Here is a 5,300-nt window from a genome sequence, read left to right on the forward strand (position 1 = left end):
GCGGCGGCGGCGGGAGCGGCGCGACTGCACCGAAGAAGTAGTGAAGGAGCGGGGGGAGGCAAAAAAAAAAAAGGGGGGGGGGCAGGGAAAAAAAAATAAAAGAGGGGGAAAAAATAAACATCCACTTAGCAACGCCTTTTGTGGCTCCGGGCTCCGGCAGGCGGCTCGGCCAATGGCAGCCCGGCGCGGGGGGCGGGGGGCCTCGCATCCCCCGGGAAACTTTTCCTTCCCCGCCCCGCGACCCCGCTCGGGCGCGGTGCGGGCGGGGCGGTGCGGTGGGCACAGCGCTGTCCCCTCCCGGCCGCACGACCCCCGGCCCGCGGGGCAGTGAGGGCAGCGCGGCGCTCCGGGCGCACCTCCCCGGCCGTGCATCGCACTGCCCAGCACGGAGCGGGGCTGGTTCCCACCGCCCCGCTCGTTCTTCCTCCAGTGTCTATTCCGAGGTGACCTCGGCAGGGTGATCTGCGGCGCGGGCTGCCGAGTCACGTCGAATAACTTCATTGACCAAATCACCATCGCCGCTCCGCTTGTCCGCGGCGGAGGGAGCGGGACGGCTGAGTTTGCTGATTTCTTTAACTGCTAAAGGAGTTAGAGGAACCTTGCTGTTGTCCGGTCTGTTTCCTCAACAAATTCAGTAAAGTTGGGTTATTTTATAGATAAAAAGTTGGAGGTACGGAGTGTGTTTGAATATACTTCTAAAAATCAGTGTAGCATATACCACTAGTGGTTGTTTCAGTTACTGGCTGCAGAGCTGAACAAGATTTCATCTGTTAATTTGTTCATCTACTTACTGAAATTCTGACACAATTTTATGTTTACAAGGGAAAATTTCTCTAGTTCGATGGCATATATATGTCTTGCAATGCTTAATTCTAACTAGGCATAACTGGAAGGATATCTGCTAGCAGTTTGCCTAGCAGCACTGCCTGTAGTCTGCTGCTTGGGTGTCTTGGTTTCGTGGGCACCAGAAGTTAACTTCTATGCTGCTGTGCTTTCTTTCCCCTCTGGATTTTGAATTTTTTTATCTTCTACCTGTAAATAAATATCTCTAGCAAACTGTCAAGTTTAACAGTTGAAAACTTTTTAACCATCCTTCAATAGCTGAATTGGAGAATAATAATATGAATTATTATTCCAGTTTTAATTCTGAAATTCTATACTTTATATAGTATAGATACTTGTGAAAAACACAAGATACTTCTAAAACCCAACCTTTTGGTGTTTTGAAGCAACATGCATTTATGCAGATGAATTCATGTACATGCAGTTTTCAAAATCATTGGAAAGTAATAGACTGGGTTATACACAAACTGTAACATCAACACAAAATCTGTTTAACAGAGCTTTTTTTTCACAGATATAACACGTATTTCAGAAATATCAGATGCTACTAAAGAAATTGCCCTCCATTCAACACTTTTCCTGAGACTAGCATTGTCAAAACTCTGTGTTAATGCTGCAAAATGTTCTGTCAAATCTTAAAATGTTTAGACTGCAACTAGTCAGGGCGCAGAACAGTGGAGGTCTGTTTGAAGACTCCTTTTACCCTCATAGGGACATAAATCTCTATGGTTATTAAAATAGTCTTGCTAGCATTAAAAAAAGTGTGTAGATATTTTCATTACAGTGAAGGCAACTGCTGCCTACTTTCAGACTTCAAAATATGAACATATTTACTGTCTGTGTGACATTTACAATCCTGTTCCCAAAATTCTGTCATGCATCACCAACTAATAATTAAGCCGTCTGTTTTTGAGTCTTTGAGACATACCCAGAACTCTAGCAAAACTAACAGGAGATGTGTATGAATAGAAAGGGTCTTAATTGGAAATTGGTTTTAATGAGAGCAAGGACTGCATTTGAAGGCTGAGACCTAAGCTCCTCCACTTCAGAACTTTTCTACAGTCTGTGCCCATGGATGTATTACACAGACCATGAATGAAATTTTCTGTTTCTGAAGTGAATGGTAGCTTTGCCACTGATTGTAGTAAAGTCCCACATATAGACCAGTTTGCTATCCTGCTTGTTTATTTACATGGTGAGACTTTGGTGCATTTTTATATTGCTTCTCTTTGCACACAAGACTTCCATTTCAGTGAAGATCACATCACCTTGGTGTTATTGATATTATCAATATATAGATAGATGCAGAAAAGCACAAGCAGGTGTATTCTACAGCAAATTTAATTTTAAAAAAAGCCCCTGCTTTTGAAGATTTTCAGGTAGGTATCTGAAAGTGTATACCCAACTCATCTCCCTTAGATGTTCCAAATATTTTTAAAAAATGCTTTTAGGTATACAGCAAACAACAGCCACACTATCTAGTATTACTGTGCCTTTATCAGAGACATCTAAAGTATCTGAGTCCTGTTCTTCAGCAAGTAGCATGGATATAAACTTCTGTTAATCAATATAATAGTTTTTCTCAGTCTAAGTATTATGAAATTAGTTTCACTAGGAGATAGATGATTCTTCTGGTGAGATATACTGACTAACTTGTCCTAAACCAGTTCTAGAAAGAACTTTTATTGTTGGAGTCAAGTTATTAGTGAAGAAGATGCTATACTTTTCCACTGAGAATTTTAGTCTCAAATTTAAATTCACATTATCAATCATGGCATTTTTCTCCAATATGTTCTTTCAGTGGAAAACTACTTTTTCTGCATATGGAAGGACACAACAGCTTGTTTTCGAGCTACAACTCCCACTGCTTTGGTTTTCAATAGCCTGGCAAATTTAAACTAAATGTGCAGCTGCATTGTACGCCCTGGTTTTCCACAAAGACCATTAATTTTCCCATTGGAAGTGGTCTCACACGGTGTTTTAGGGCACAGTAACCTCTTGCCTCATGGGTTCCAGTCAGTGCCATCAGACCAGACCTCACCAGCTCTGCTGTACTGACTGCTGGTCATTACCAGGGTCATACTGGCTTGACAGCTTCCTGTTGACTAAGGGAGAAAATTCCTCTTTTTTTCAAATTAATTGCAGGTATTCCCATCTTCCCATACTTCCATGAAGTATCCAACCAACAGTAAGAATACTATGCTCTGGACAGGAAAAACGGCAAAAATGCTCGGTTTGTAAGAAGTATCCTTTAATGAGGACAATGTTGGGGTTTTGAAGTTTAGGCAAAACAGGTAGCCTATATATAAAGGCAGATAAAAGTTTTGGCCTTTGTGTCTTGATTTGGAATCCAATAAAGATGCCAAAAAAATGCATTTGGCTAGGGGAAAAGAGGCATTTCAACATTCAGTTTTTAAGAAGCTATGAGTAGAAGAAAAGATCAAAACCATAGATTACAAACAGGATTTGCCTTTGCAACAGTTGCAAATACATTTTTTTCCTGGAAAACAATTTTGTAAATTCCTCGTAAACAGCAAAATAAACCCTCAAGCATTAAAGATTTATCTACATATTTTTGACCCTCTACTTTTGAAAAAAAAGTGAAGAAAAAAAAGGCACACAGCAGTCCAGAAGCCAGTCAAAACAGAATGTTCCTAACCTGCAAATTATTAAAAAAAACTACCATGAGCACATATGAACAAGGACTCTACCTTAGTTTAAGCAGTAAACTAAGGTACTACAGAATCTTCCTCTGGGTTGCTTTTCTGAACTTCTAATTTACTGTGAATAAAAGTCATAATCATAAGGAGACCTCCCCATATTTTGTCCAAACAGATGTTTCTTCAATTTTCAGAAATGTTGAGCAACTGTTACTTTATTTTTTTTCCACTTGATTTAATGCAGTGGGTACTTAAGACTGCAAATCTGAGCAAAGATAGTCCATCAGGACCTGCACAAAGAGATGAAGCCACTTCTGAGAGCCAGCAGCTAACAATGTTGGCAGTTTTGTGAAAACATTTTTTAAAGATGTATGACATGGAATAATTTATGAAGATTTAAGATAAATCCAGCAGAATAATTGGTTATGGACAGAGGACAAAATGATTACCACTGTATTTTATTTCAAATCGTGCTTTGCAAGTGATACATGGCATTGACACATTTTTGGGGTCTTGGAGCCCTGCAACCACGGTGAGTTGTTTGTTTTTTAGCTACTAGCAGCTAATTGCAAAAAATCCTTATCTTCACTGCAAAATCCTAAGTATGGGGTATCTTGTTTTTACAGCTGCTTGAGCAGGAGGAATGGTAGAGCAATCAACTGGGAAGCCAACTGACCCCTAGAGCTCATCCTGGCCAGTGGGGAGAATGGATAATAGCTGGTCCTCACTAGGGTGTCCAATGGACAGATTGTTGGAAGAGGTAAGAAGGGCAGATTAAAGACAGTTTCCTCCTGTGATAGTTTTGCCATTTTTTTTGTTTGTTTTTATTTTTGCTTTTATCTCATTTTTTATCTCATTTTTTGTTTTTATCTCATTTTTATCATTTTCACCTAATTTTTGAAGCAGAAGAAAAGCAAGGTCACGAGAAGCAACATGTTTGAGCATGTATGTGTGACATGGTGCCTTAAAAGGACATATTCTATTGAATCCTAGCATCTTAACAATCTCTGTTGCCATTTTTCTTCCTATTACTTCTTTGTCTTATTTCTTCTTTCTCTTAATTGCACTTACAGAGGAATGAAGTTGTGACTGGCATTAGCAAGCTTTCTTCAGCTTAAAGATACCAACAAGATATCATACTGAAATAATTTCATGATTTGCAAAGTTGGTTGGTTAGAAGAACCCATAATAGAAATAGAATAACAGAAAAAATTATTTTTCTTCTCTCAGATTTTTCCTGAAAGCCAACTTTCTTAAAATACTCTCTGGTAATACAAGCCAACCCTGTGGTTTGGTGAAATGAGATATTTTTTGCTACTAGAATTCTTCAATGCAGCCAGGTTTTTTGATTAATTTGGGCTATTCCTCTGCATCAAATGAATTTCTGTCTCTGTGTGCCTTCTAGTGAGATGGCTGTGAACATGCTCCTTAATGATTTTCAAGCTGTATTATCAACCTAAATGCAGACAAGAAGGAGTTTGTTTCGTGAATATAATTTTTGTTCTGGTTTTGTTCCTCTGTGCTTGATTTTCATGGTAGAGTGCCTCTTATAACAGCTCCAAATTTATTCTGCTTAAAAATATTTAATTAGAAAAATCCTGATAAGTTAAGGATATTGTGGCCCATTTGGTTGTAACCTGCTCTCACAGCAACACTATTTAGTGAATGTAGGATTAGGTCCTACTGGAAGAGCACAAAACTCACTGAAATAATTTGTGGTAGTGCAGATAAAGCAAAAACATTTGCTTTGAAGGGCAAAAGTTTTCCTGCAATTCATTTAATTCATATACTAAGATA

At 39.3% G+C, this 5,300-nt stretch overlaps 1 long non-coding RNA gene across 1 annotated transcript; it reads left to right on the forward strand.

Moving 5' to 3' along the window:
* The first annotated feature begins 3,333 nt into the window (after positions 1–3,333).
* LOC116995664 lies at positions 3,334–4,718 on the forward strand. Its single transcript, XR_004417767.1, has 2 exons — positions 3,334–4,263; positions 4,577–4,718. It is a non-coding gene; the product is annotated as an uncharacterized LOC116995664 (long non-coding RNA).
* The last annotated feature ends 582 nt before the right edge of the window (positions 4,719–5,300 follow it).

This window comes from Catharus ustulatus, chromosome 4 (genome assembly GCF_009819885.2).
Source record: "Catharus ustulatus isolate bCatUst1 chromosome 4, bCatUst1.pri.v2, whole genome shotgun sequence".
NCBI lineage: Eukaryota > Metazoa > Chordata > Aves > Passeriformes > Turdidae > Catharus > Catharus ustulatus.